General features: G+C 46.0%; 1 long non-coding RNA gene across 4 annotated transcripts; it reads right to left on the bottom strand.

Annotated features, from left to right (window-relative positions):
- Positions 1–2,639: 2,639 nt before the first annotated feature.
- Positions 2,640–13,551, bottom strand: LOC144165669 (uncharacterized). 4 transcript variants are annotated; one of them, XR_013321478.1, is made up of 3 exons: positions 13,134–13,551; positions 6,595–6,816; positions 2,640–3,366 (listed from the first exon to the last, which is right to left on the bottom strand). It is a non-coding gene; the product is annotated as an uncharacterized LOC144165669 (long non-coding RNA). The 4 variants fall into 4 exon arrangements; XR_013321479.1 differs by lacking the exon at positions 13,134–13,551 and adding an exon at positions 12,486–13,114; XR_013321477.1 differs by lacking the exon at positions 13,134–13,551 and adding an exon at positions 11,725–12,470.
- Between the last annotated feature and the right edge of the window lie 454 nt (positions 13,552–14,005).

Raw genomic sequence — 14,005 nt, 5'->3', positions numbered from 1 at the left:
GTCGGGTGGAGAAGGGGACCCGGGTGGCTTCTTTTGACGCCTTCTGCGGGTTGCGTGGTGAGAAGGGATGGTGCGTTGGGGAACAAAGGAGGTTCTACCGGTCATTGTTCAGTCCACGCGCGTACTTGACACCTCTATGGCACCGGTGGCAACGTCCGAACGTCACATACTACTTCAATATTCATGAGATGTACCCCTGACGTACATCCCGTAAACAGCTTACAAAAGTACCGTGACACCTCCATTATAAAATATTCCCACGTTATTCGGACGGGAACTTTATAGTTGTCGATACAGGAAATATACGTGCTTGTTATCAAAGCGGGGTGTCACCTGGATCTATCCAATGTTGACTGCTTAAATCTCCAGTATATCTGTGGCACGTAACTTGTTTTTCTGGGTTATCATGTGCCAAATATGATGTTACTAATGGTTCGCTACCCCAGTTTCGTGCGAACGAAACAGTGCTTTTACTTAGCTGTGGTTATGCGTTCTCCCACTTCCCTCACAATAATACTCGGCAATGCCGCCTCTGTGTTCATACTCTTTTCTTTACATATACTGACATGTACAATGCTGTCCGCTGCTTCTTGTTCACTCTCATTCTAATTAGCTTCTTGTTTTTAAGCACTTGTATTCTTTACTTAGTTGTTCGTGTGTATTTTTTTGCGAAGTGCATTTTTGTGTCTCATTATTTTTGTCCGTAGCGTCAGGTCACTGTCTACATTTTTTCTCATCTTCAGAGTGTTCCAATAATTCCTGCATTATACGTATAGTAATCACTATGCGTCATTTGACTACCATTAGTGTCGTCCTTTCGTTTGTAAACGTATGAACACTTAGACCTTACGGTTGCTCCGGGGCACTGTAAAAAATTGATCCATAGTTTATTAGTACTTTTATTACGTTCGTGTTCTGTACTATCATCATCATCCCCACTGCAAACACTTCCCACCATCCCCCTAGGGAGCCCCTTCAAATTCATTCCTGCTTACGTGGGCAGCAAACTTCCATTCGTGCCCACACCCGTCGAGGTCCCGCCGTAACGCACACTGGGCCCGAGGCGATTAAGAGTGGCATTGACGAAGTGCCTCATCACTGCAAGTTTGTGTTTACATTGAAGTCTTTTTACAAAGTGCAGTGACGCGAACTTGATTCTAGTGTGTTTTTAATTTTGTCACTACAACACAAAGTTGCAAGAAAGCGTACCCGCCGTGTTACATCTCGTGCTTCTTTCTGTTGTTTTGTATTATTGATTGATTGACTGTGGGGTTTTACGCACCGTCTTTATACAGGCGACGAAGCGGCCGTAGTGGAGGGCTACGGATTAGTTTGACCAAATGCGAATCTTTAACTTGCGCCGAAATCTGCAATGCACGGTCGTTTTCGGTTTTCGCCTCCATCAGAAAAGCGGCCACCACGGCCAGGAATCGAACGTGCATCGTTTGGCTCAGCAGCACAACGCCATAGCCAGTGAGCCACAATGGGGGGTTGTTATTATATTTTGAAGGTGAACATATGCTTACGCCATTTCTCAAATTCGCAGCAAACAGACGCCGGGCAACCGAGATTCAACGTGTGCATGTGGCACGCGCGGTAGGTAAATATCCGCGCAAGAACCTCCGCGCAAGAACCTCCGCGGGGTTCTTGCGCGGAGGGGGAAACGTTAACACAACAAGACATTTTCATAATTGTTGTGGCGTTGTAAATGGTATGCGCTACATGATAGGCAAATATTCAGCCTGGATGACGAAGAGGAGAACGAAGCGCTCGTAGACGAACTAGTGGCGCTCATGCCCTTGCTCGTGAAAATCGAAACCCGAGCGACCCTCAACCCTGGCCCCAGGACTGCAGTCCCAAGGAAAAACGCGCCGCCCATCGCAAGGCCCGGAGGCAACAGCAGAAGGACCTTCGCAAATCTCGCCGCAATCTTCCTCCTCCCACTTCTGACCTCACACGCCGCGAAGGCACTTACATCCGCCAGGCTCAGACTCTCTCCCTCCCTTGTGACCTCGTTCTTCACTATATCATGACCCGAGATGGCACGCCCCTCTGTCAGGTGTGTGGTGCCTATCCCGACGTTAAACACACCTACTGGACTTGTCCTAGCGCCAGGCCATCACCTAACTTTCTTCATCCACACCTTTTACCATCCCACATTCCATATTCATGGGAAAACTGGGCCGCTCCCCCGCCTGATCTTCGCCCCATCCTTTGGGCTCGCCTCGCCCAGCACATTGCCCACGTGCGGGGCCCTGACACCTGCGGAATTCCCACCTGAACGTCTTCCAGGCCCACCAGAACCACATTTTCGGCAGCCCGGACATAGGCCGCTTTAAATAAAGTTTGATATCTCACTCTCGCATTCCATGCTCTCCGGTGAACCAGAGCTAGCCCTCTGAATAAACCCTGCTTCGCCCCTTACTCGTCTGATCATCACCGTAACAATACATACCTTGCCCGAAAGTCTATTTATCTGAATACTTGGGAAAGACAACGTAGCAGGTCCCGTTGGCATTGAGAAAGATCAGAAGGGTTGTCCGAGGCGGAAACACCACTCTCGGGGTGTTGAGGTATACCAGTACGTCCATTTTATCCTGCAGAATATTTTTTTCGAGTACGACATTGAAAGTCGCGAGTAAAATTAGAAAAAAAGCATTTGTATTGTTCCCAGATATAAAATACATACGCGTCACTTGGCTGTAAATACAATGCGGGCACCTTTGCAGGTAGTGCTTGTACTGGCGACAGTGTTTTTACAGCGTGAGTCACCACCAGTTCACCAGATAATCCTAGGCCAGGAAAAGTTCTGCTCAAACCTGACGTCAATATTCGCGTGGCCATATCAATATTATCTGTTGCCCATCGTAAACACCCCAAAATATGATAGTCTCAAAAATCCTGTTTCATGCGTTTTATTCACAGTCGAGCGTAGCCGTTTAGCACCGGAGCTAAATCCTTTGCGTGTGCCCAACTTTAAACAAAAGTAATAAATAAAAACGTGGTGGGCATACACAGTTTGAATGTTTTGAAGTGTGATATTTACAAGGAGATGATTTTATAGGCAGAGGTGCAGTCACTTTTCCTAAACGTCCGGCGTAGTCGTCGTGTCACGCAGTGTCCAAATGACGAGGTTTCGCACGAAGGTGAGTGCCAAACAATTTTTCCACCAACTGACACGACATGAAGGGATGCTAAAGCTTAATTGCTTCATGTAAGAACGCTGACAAGGAAGCAGTTGCAGTCGTCGTCTCAAGAGGCTGCTTGTAGATGAACGATAATAGCTTGATCTCGGCGTGCTCACTGGAGGAGGTCATAGTACGGCGGTTCCTCTATCACACGTCTTCACCGCACATGCGCTTGAAGCTGTAATATAAAAGCATGCGTTCCGTACATTACGGTCAGTTTTAAAAAAATGGTCAGAGCAACTGATGCGGTTCCGCTGTAAGTCACGGGACGCTCAGTGTTTTTTGGAAGTTCGAATTAGACTTTTCTAACGGAAGTTAAACTGGGAAAACCTTTCGCAAAACGCATGATCCTGACATTACTGTCGCTGTATTAACGCACATGAGGCCTCTTGCAAGAAGATCAAGCCACTATAATGCTCACGAAAAAAATGGGCACGTAGCAGCGCTTTTCCCTGCCAATGTCGTCGAACGATGAACGTCCACTGCCGCATCTGCCACGTAACTGCCTCTTCTCTCTCGCCCGCCCTCCTCTACGCTTTTATGTTCCTGTCTCGCCCGTTCCCCCTTATCATAAACGCAATAGAGGTTTGCTCAAGTCCATTCCATTTTCCTGCATTCCCAATGCTGTGCCACCTCTGGTTTATACTTTTTTCTATTGTTAGGCGTGGGGTGCCACCGCCTCGACCTCAATTTTCAGTCTGAGTACCTTGCACGAAAATAAAGCCCACGTCTATTTTAGTAGAAACAACACTACTTGCATTGATTATGTGTTGATGATTTGTCTGAATTATGACTAGTGTTCGCGTAGGTTGGAAAGGTTTTGCCTTTATTCTTTCAACTTTTGTGGGGGCGGCTCAATCGGAAACCGACAAAGAGACAGACAATTTTTTTTTAGTTTAAGTGCCCCAAGCAGGACTTTCGTCGTTAAAACTCATTGTTCAGCCCAACAAAGCCGGAGGACATCAACGTTTTTTACTGCACTTTGCTCATTAATGTGTCTGCGTTTGTTATTTGTTTTTGGAAAGAGGCACTAAAAATAGCATAATAAAAGCAAAATACATACATACTAAGCCTGTCGATCCCTGTTTGTTTTTTGTGTTTGACGTTCTCGTTCAAGCACATGTCAGAATGCCTTCAGAGAACATTGTGCGATTTTTACTACAAAATAACGAATAAAGCAGTCAAAAATCGCACCATACAGAATTTCCAGAAACATTCGCCGGGCAAGTGCACGCTGCTCACCCTTCACCGTGATTGCTGTCAGTTTTAAATATATATATATATATATATATATATATATATATATATATATATATATAGATATATATATATATATATATATACACAGCAAAATCATGTAACTTTACTCTGATGAAGGCAAGTCCCGTTGCCGCCACGTAAGTAAACATTGTTTGTTATTGTTCTTGCTGTGTATCCGACTCTTTACTTATACTATATATATATATATATATATATATATATATATATATATATATATATATATATATATATATATATATATATATATATATATATGTCTAGTGCACCTGATCCTTTGCTTTTCTTTCAGGCACACTGCGCATCCTTGTGAGCCACCCACAGCCCATGAGAGCTGGGCATAAGTCATGACTACGGTTGTAGCGGATAATTATAGCTATCATCGGCTGTGGTTGGTAGGCGAATACAAAGCGTAGTCTTACCAACCGGAGACTACACACCTGGTCCATATAGAGGATAGGGGGGTTGTCGTTACTCCACCCAAAATGTTTGACGTCCGGTGCTGTCACTTCCTTTTATTTTGTTTTTATTGGCTCGGTGGAGTATAAACCCCCCGATACATATTTCAGGCTACGTCAATGCGTAACTCCTTACACCAATGCCCTGAGATATATTTGTTTTTTTGTTAATTTATTTAGTTATTATGAATTTCCGAAGGCACTGAAGAGGTGTGTGGATGCATAATTCATACAACTAGAAATTACAGCAACAGAAAAAGCAAGTACAGCTGTTTTCGGGAAGAAGGAAGCGGTTAAGCCCGCCGATACTACGCCTTCAAAACCTTCCCATGCTTTTGCTCAGCATCGCCGCATCCAGCTAACCCATTCAAAAACGGTGAGAACCATAAGCTCACATACAACTATCGCACCAACACCGCACTCACCGGTGAAAAAGCTAACAGTAGTTTTCGTTCAACCTGTGGCATTTTGTACAGCGAATAGAGTCCATTGTGCACTATTAAGTCTTAAAACCCCTTTGCTCTCAAATGTCAGTGTTTAAATTCGCTACAGCTACTGGCTGCGAGGTAATTCGATACGTTATGATATAAAACTTGCGCTGAAATCTCGACAGAGAGATATGCTCGTTTTCATTTTCACCAGAAAACAAGCCCTCCACACCAGGGATCCGGCCCGTTTATTAGGGTCCATCAGCAAACAGCCTCAGTAAACGAGCCCCTGCGGCCGGTAAGGGTCCGGTAATTTTTTATTATTCTTTTATACATTCAGTTACACATTATAGGTATTTATATTACTCTCGTGAGGTGAAAGAATGAAGTGGTGTGTGTGTCTGACAAGGCAGTGACGACGAAGAAATTTATTAAGATGTGATGAGATGGGATACCGTGACCAATCGCTATTAGTAGGTCTGCGGCGGAATAAAGAAGAGGAATAGGAGATCGTGGCTGGGGACGAAGCTAGGAGGGATTCGGAGGAGCAAGGCTACTGAGTGCTGCCCGCAGGGTGCGGTAGCCGCGGTCTCCCGAGGCTGTCGTTGAAGACGCCCGGAAAATCAACCTGGCTGCAATGCCAAATGTGTCTAATAGCTGGCCGTCGACGACCGCGCATTGAATGGCCGGCGTCGACTGTCTGGTGTGGTGTTCTTCATGCTGATCTACCAACAGCCGCCGAGAACCAGGACTGCCCAACGCCTCAACAAGTAGTGTGCTCCACCACGTGAGACGCTTAATCAACCACGGGCAGGTTGGTAGACTGAACTGTGTACTGTTATTATTTCTTGATAGCCTGAGCATAATTTTGTACCTCTAGGGGACAGTTTAGTATCTCATTCTTCTCTTCACTGCAACGTCCGTTTCGTTAACCCTTCTCGACCAGATAAATGTTGGTCTTCGTCTACTACGCCCTTCTTCAGTGCCTGTGTCGTTTCTCCGCCGTGACTCTCGAGGTCTAGCCACAAAAACCCCCACAATAACATATCTAATTGAGTTATTTCACAAAGTTACTGTGATTAGTTTATTCACTTTGAATTAAACGTTTAGGATAAGGGTCCTGCAGATGACATCGAAAATATACGGATCACATTGGCCTAGAGGCAAGGTAATCAAAGAGGGCGAAATAGCGGTGACAGAAAGGTGTTCACACTTAAAATATTCAGGAATCCAAGCTCTTACCCTTTCCACGGGCACTTTAATGTCTGGTCTACTCAAATCTTGAAAATTGCTGAGAAATTGTTCGACCCAGTCTCTTTGTGCCGTGGGTTGTAGTGTCCTCGACGAGCAGTCTGCGTTTACTTCACTTGCTACGCCGCCTTCTTTAGAAGTCTGCCCACCACGGTAGTTTGTGAAGAATTGGAAGATGGCCTCAGGTGTCGTGTTCACCTCTCCTACGAGCTCCTGGAACGGCAAGCATGCAATTATTGCTTAAATTCACTTTCGAACGACCCTTGTGGGAGTTTTAAAGATTCTGAGAAAAGCTGGAAGCAAACACTCATTTTTATCTCGGCGCTCACAATTCGCTTCTGAGGATGCATGCCCCCACTCATGAGGTCATTTCAAGAACTCGGGCTTTACGCCTGGTTCCTGATGTCCAAAACTTCATATCTAGAAACCGCGCAAACACAACGAACTGAGAAGTTGATGACCAAAGCACAGAGAATTAGCAACATGTTTACCCACACCTACATGAACTGTCGGAGTGTGCACCTTGAGTGTACATATCCACGTCAAAAAATTAGGAGCGATTCAATTTCGTGCAGGCGGATTACCAGCGAAGCAGGTTATCTACTGCAATACAGAGTTATTCTAGACTTAGACTAGAAATTAAAAAGAGAGACAATGGTGCATGAATTTATTCATATCTTGTCATAACGGCAGGGACGATATCTTTGCGATTATTTGCTGCTTGGTTTGCTCACAATTTTAAACAGATTCGTGGCCAATGGAAAATCTATGCACTATGGTTGTAGTGCTTTAGAGTCGCTGGGATCTGTGGGCTCTTCAAAGTGAGCTGTTTCATTAAAAACTGAGTGAAACATTTCTTTTCTGGTTTAAAATTTAACCAATATTATTAATGCAGTTGAACCTCGTTATAACGAACATTGATATAGCGAATTGCCGGCTTTAGGGAACTAAATACGAACTTTAGTTGGTCACGCTTTATTTCAATGACACATTCTTTTACAACGAAACTGATACCGTGAGAACCAATACTTTACCAGGAGGCTGAGAAGCTACTTAGAAAAACCTTCCGGCATCTAAAACTGCAGTAGTATAGAGGCCCGTTTGTTCAACGGCACTGTGGAAAACTCCATCCTCCTCAGTGCTGCGAGTAGCCACTAGGTGAAGATCACGTCCTTGATCAAATAAATAAGACGCAGGACTGTTTCTTCAAGTGAACTATGTTCTGTTGAAATTTCATGTACGCATCTTACGGTTCATACAGCTTCAAATGCAACAAGGAGAAAGGTAAGAGTTACTTTTCTCATGGTGCCTAGTGTCTTTGGAGCCAAAAATGCATTTTTGAATCAAGTAGCCAGATTGTTGATCTGTTAAAGACGATTTTTACCAGTACTGTTACAAAGAACATCGGATATGAACTAATTTGCTGTACCGACACTACTTCGTTACAACGAGGTTCGACTGTGACAGTGCAGTGTCATTGCGGCTGACCTATGCATGTACGTCGCCATTAGCTTCGCGATGTGTTACTCGGGTGTGATAGCGAGTATGATCGGGTATGATGTCCAATTCATCCCGTCGTTCGCATTGCACAGACATCCTCAATAGTCGAAGTCATTGTCCTCTTGCGAGTCAATGGCGCCTGGCTTTTTGGTAACGCTACCTTTATACATTGCATTCTATATCTATACATGACCTTACCCGTATGAACTAAGTCTTATTTGGTTTGGAGACATCAATATTGCAACCTCAAAAGATGTTTTCGGATAGTTGCAGTGTGTGTAGGTTCATGCACGGTATAGGTACAGTGGCTGGTAGATGGGAATCTTTGCGAGGCCGCAGTACCAACTCTACCTTCATGAACTGGATCAACCACTTCACGTTTGGCTTCAGACATTCACATTACACTCACCGACGGCTGCAACCGGAATGTGTTATGTCTGGAGCTCGAGTACCTGCCTTCTCATATTGCATCTTCTGTTCCCGTCATCGCCCTTCATTTGCACTCAACTCTTTTGGAGTGTTAATTATACGTGACCTTCTCATAGCGTCTCCACAAGATTACAAATTGGTTGCCCCATGTATGTAGCGGATTTTTTGTGTGGGAACACGAAAACCGCGGCCATCCCAGCCATATTCAGTCTTGCTGTAAAACGGTGCTAAAACTGCCGCCACCTAAGCCGCCCACCATCACGCGCAACAGAGATATGCACGAAGAAACGTGGCTCCTATATACACAGACGTGACAGATTGTGTGGCGGCTTTGCGCTCTCTGTCAGGAAAAAAACGCATTCACAAGTCAGTTTTCGGAGGTCCTAAAACCTAGATCTGCGCATGGAACAGCTACGGATAGGTCAGCTCTTCAAAGGACGTGGAAATCATCCACAAACTCAGGCGTACGCCCTGAGAGACGATATGTGAAGGCCTCGTTTATTCGCCGTGTTGTGGTGTGCACACTTTACAGTTGTTCAGCTGATCGCACTCAGGATACTTTTTGTATGTCTCTGCTCTGCCTTTTCTTCACCCCAGTCACCGCATATGTTTGTGATGGTTATATGTTATATAGGAATATGTAGTTATATAGGAAGAGCAGTTGCACGATATATAAAAAAAAATACTGTGTATGCGAATTTAAAAAATAAAGGTTTATATGTTTGGTTATGCGACTTCACATATATGTATTTCTCGTTTCATTAAGGGTGAAGCAGCAGTTGGATGCTGCTAACGGGGCAATCGTAGAGGAACTACTTCATCTACTGGCACTTGAGGATACAACTGCGTCCTCTGACATTAGGGAACGTTTAATGCGTCTTCTTCTATATTTAAATCCAATGTACAAGAGGTTGTATACACATTATTCTGTGCATATACACATGCATATACCCTGCACATACAGCTTGTATACACATTCTTCAAAGTATTCTGGGCAGCCCAATCAGAGAAGAGCAATATCCCTCAATAGACCGCCTGATTGGCTGCAGCAGAAAGGTCCGCCCGCAATTTCTTCCGGCCAATTATCCGGTGCCAAAGTGCCTCTCTCAAGGCCATCATTAGTCATCTGCGGTCCTGCACGGTCCTTTCTTCTACTCTTCGTTATCTGGAGGGTCACATGGGCTTGCATGAGTCCCCTGTAGCACGAAGCACTGAGCCAAGGTGGCACAGTCATCGCACCACCGCCGATTGCGCCATTTTACACGCCCCTGCACGAGCATTGTTGGTTGCTCCGGCTTCCGTAAATCCTGGGAATATCGAATGCCCACAAAGCAGTCGCACGAATTCCTCGCAGACCTGAAGCAGTACATGTGACCCAACAGCCAGCGTGGTTGGGCGAAAGGACGAGGCGGCTCCTTGTCCTTTCGAACCTAAAACAGCCTTTACCATTTGAGCGACGCCAGCAACCCATAAACGTAATTTTTAAAAGTTGTAATGTATAATAAAGCACCGCCATAAAACATTTATTTCTATCTAGTGGAATAAAATCTCTACACGAAGGTTAAAAACGTGAACGACATTATGCTGAGATTTTGGCACACACTACCGGATGCCATTTGACGTAAACTAGCCGGTTCCTATGCCTTACTCCGCTCCTCGTACTGCATATTCAATGCTTGAAACCGCGGATTTTTAAAACCAAATGTGCCGCGGTCGCGTCAAAATTAGCCTGCAGTTGCCAGCAAACCTCGCGGTTTTGCGTATCACATGTATCATTTTTGGTTTCTGGGTGTGCTGCAACATGTTGGCAAAAAATACTTTTATTTTCTTGAGCATACATGCGCCGAAAATGTACGCACGAACTGCTAGCGCTCGAAATGTGGTGCGGCCTGAATAAGGAGTGAGCGTGGCAGTTCATTGTCACCATGCCTATTATCGGCGTGATTGTATTCATCGTGTACGAATTTTCGGGATTTGGATTTGTGGTCACGGTCCAAACAAGATGGCAGTAACTTAGACTGGAGGAAATAAAGGCAAATATAAATGATTGCCATATTTAATGCGATAATATAAACACATGTTCACAAACAAGAGGATACAAAGCCACAGGGAACACGAGGTTGCTTCCGCACACACAGCGACAAAAAAAAAATGGCTCCAATCAACGCTGTGAAGGTTTTTTGAAAGCAAAGCTTTAAACGACACCCACAACAATAGCCCATGCAACGTCACTTTAATTCACACACGCTGCTCTACAAAGAGTGAAACCACAAATTCTGCCAGCTGTACCCTGGAATTCGCAAGAGCGGCGTCCCGAACGCAGCAGCAGCGTCGGCCACGGCAGGGCTAGAGTGGCGGACGCCGCCGCTGTAGCCTGGCTGTGAGTCGGGAGAAAGAAAACGGAGAGGAGCGTCTTTCGAAGGGTGAGACAGCCGAACGTAGACATCCTGATGTGCTATCTTGGGGCTACTGCACCGCGCGACACAAGCGCAGACACCGCAACAATTCGGCATGTGAGCTTAGTGTTTCCTATTTATACCTATTTAAACTAGCTAGTTTAGTAAGTTTGAGAATTGCGAGAAAGCTGAGGGAACTTTTATAATCGCTACTTATTAGATGCAGCCGCTACTGTTGCATTTTTAATGCCTCTTAAACCACAACCAAATTGTTAATCACCAATTTAGAAGACGGAGTCTCATTCGTGGCAACCAGTGCGCAAAAGACAGCGTTTCTCCAGCGGCCAGAAGTCTGCATGTGGACTCTACATAGTGTTTTCACGCCCTGCAAACCAATACTTAACGTATGTTTGCCGTACAACCACCTTATTTTGTCTTGTGCGGGTTACCCTGGGAGCTGTCGAAGCAGTTAATAAAGCCATGGGAAGGCACCATGCAATGGACGCTAAGCTGCACCAAAACTGGCCCAACACAACCGTCGCTAAAGCAGACGACAAAGCATTACCGCCGACGCCGACGAGCAAGCGCTTCCGAGCGGGCAGCGCTGGGTAATTTCACTGCGCCATCTCTAGTGTTATCCGTTAGTGAAACCCACCGCCCCCCTCCCTCCCCCCGCCGCAGCCTCCGAAGCGTTGGGAGTTCGTTGTCTCGTACGCCACTAAGAACCGTTGGCTGGTACAGCTAGACAGCTTCGCTTTAAAACAGTCTGTTTCAGTATGTAGCGGCGCCGCCTCACCTTCTTGGTGGTGGTGGTGGATCCAGTGAATTGGCGCGTACTCATTCAGGGGGATTGGCCAGGAAATGGGCGCTTTACCGAAAGAAATTATGGATCTTTTGTAGGGAAAGAAATATATTTAAATATTAGAATGGATTAGCACTAGATGACTAGAGAAATAAAAATAAGGAGATTTGAGAAAAAAATAAAAAAAGTAAAAGGGAACACCATTTAATGAAAAGTGGAAGTAAGAAACACGAAGAAAGTGGTACAGACGAAGCAGTGAGCTAGGCGCGCATATACTTGACAGGGGAATTAAGCAGAGACAAATGATGTGTGGGTACGGCAGACGGCCTGATTACAGGATGAATGCGTGTAACGCACGGCAAAGATCCCCGTGGCAGAATCCCAGTTCCTTCGGCCCGAATGACAAGATAAGTGTCGCAGACAGCGGTCGGTTTAGCCGGCTTTTTTGCAGAAAGCGCATAACGGCGACGGGGCCAGATTAGAGCGGTGCAAGTTATAATTTAAATTTGGCACGCGACAGCGAAAGCTAGTGAGGGTGACTGCGCAAGCTCGCGACTGGCTTATGCTACACTTCCATGAGTACCGGAGGTGCTCGAGCTCCAAGTCTTCGTAAACACAGTCAGGCATACTTTGAAGTAAGAACAGCCTACGAAAGCGAGCCGAAGTTATGAGGGAAATGGGCGGCAGAACCTTCACTACTGGACCACCCGATGCCATTCCCGCCAAGGCACCCGCCGATTCATTAGGCCAAGTACCTGCATGTCCAGGTACCCAGAACAAACGAAGTTCACGAAGGGAGGAAGGCGATAAAGAAGCAAGGGCTCGACGTAGGGGGGATGAAGTCTTCGATCTTGTTTCTGATTGCGTCGTTTTCCTCTTCTCTATGTTGCCGCAACTGCAAGGCTCGCCAGTCACACTTGTTAGCCATCCGCTATTAATTTCAACATGATTTGCGCTATTGTGATTAGCATGCTTGCAGGCATTCAGTGGTGGGATTCTGTTCTCTCTTTATTATCTTCTCCTTCGCTCTTCAACGACCGCAAAAGCGCTTTCCGCGTAAACCTGCTTCCCTTAATTGACATTGCCACGCTCAAATTACTACTCCTAGCAACAGCCCACGCACCTACAACAGGTCTCTAAACCGAAGACCATGTGCGAAGGAGCGAGAAGGGGGTATGGTTTACGTGTTAGATACACACCGTAGACCGCGGTTTTGACTTCCAGACTGAAAGTTCCTGATTTTTTTTTTTAATTTTCTTTGCACTGTCGGCAATGTTTCAACCATCGACGGTCACACCAACGTGTAGTTCGGGAGTACTTGGGAATGTAACGCTTTAAAAAGAAAATGTTTCATTTTATTCCTGCCAACTCAGCTAAAAAGTACATGAACAAAATGCACTCACCCTGTGTTCTCCAGGAAGGGCCAGGTCTTTCTCTGTAGACGCCTTCCCAGCTTGAAGGTGTCCTCTTAGCGAGCCATTGTGGACGCCCGGCTCGTACCGCACGTAATCACCGTTCGGGAACCAAAACGCCACAGCCCAATGGCTTCCCCCACAATTCCAAATGTCGGGGTATAAAGAAAAGACGCGCCCCATTATCTCCTGTAGGAAGCTTTTCCTCGGCGAAGCAAGTAAATACACTTTACAACGGGCCTGCATGGAGTCTGGGAGGGCTGGAACCACGGTTCCGCAAAAATTTGAGCTAAGTTCTTGCAGTTTAAAAGCCAAACAAATACACAAAGCAGCGATTTTGCTTATTAGTACACCTGACGGTTGTATATTGAAGGCGATCGCGTGCTTATGCGTTAAAGGTACAAGTGCTTATATGTGTTCGGTTGCCCATGTTACCGAGTCCTTACCACCCCCCCCCCCCCCCCCCCGGTCCCACCTTCCCCTCCGGTTCTTCTATCTTATCGTGCATGCCACCCTCGCACACATTATTTCCCCTTTGCCAATCCATTATCTGCGCTCCGCCCACCTTATCTCGACAACTGTGGCGAGGGCCCGGCTTTGGCGGGCCACATCCCTTGCCTGTGCCCGGAAAGTACCCTGTGTTTGGATAGTGTGGACGAGATGAGATTCGAGTTAATGCAGAGCAGGTATTTATTTAGCGAAAAAAACTCCCACCTCCCCTCGCGGGAACCCCTGTGTATATGCGACGCATAGGCGGAGCGGCGAAGTGACCGCGTTTTATAGCGCGCATAACGTTGAGGGGACTGCGTAAGCCGGTCCCAGTCGATGACGACGTTGGCGTACTTGTAAAGCGGCGTGGACTC

The sequence above is a fragment of the Haemaphysalis longicornis genome, unplaced genomic scaffold (genome assembly GCF_048455015.1).
Source record: "Haemaphysalis longicornis isolate Haplotype H1 unplaced genomic scaffold, Haemaphysalis longicornis Haplotype H1 scaffold_142, whole genome shotgun sequence".
Classification (NCBI taxonomy): Eukaryota; Metazoa; Arthropoda; class Arachnida; order Ixodida; family Ixodidae; genus Haemaphysalis; species Haemaphysalis longicornis.
Note: the sequence above shows the minus strand (reverse complement) of the source record. Positions and strands in the feature narration are given on the sequence as shown.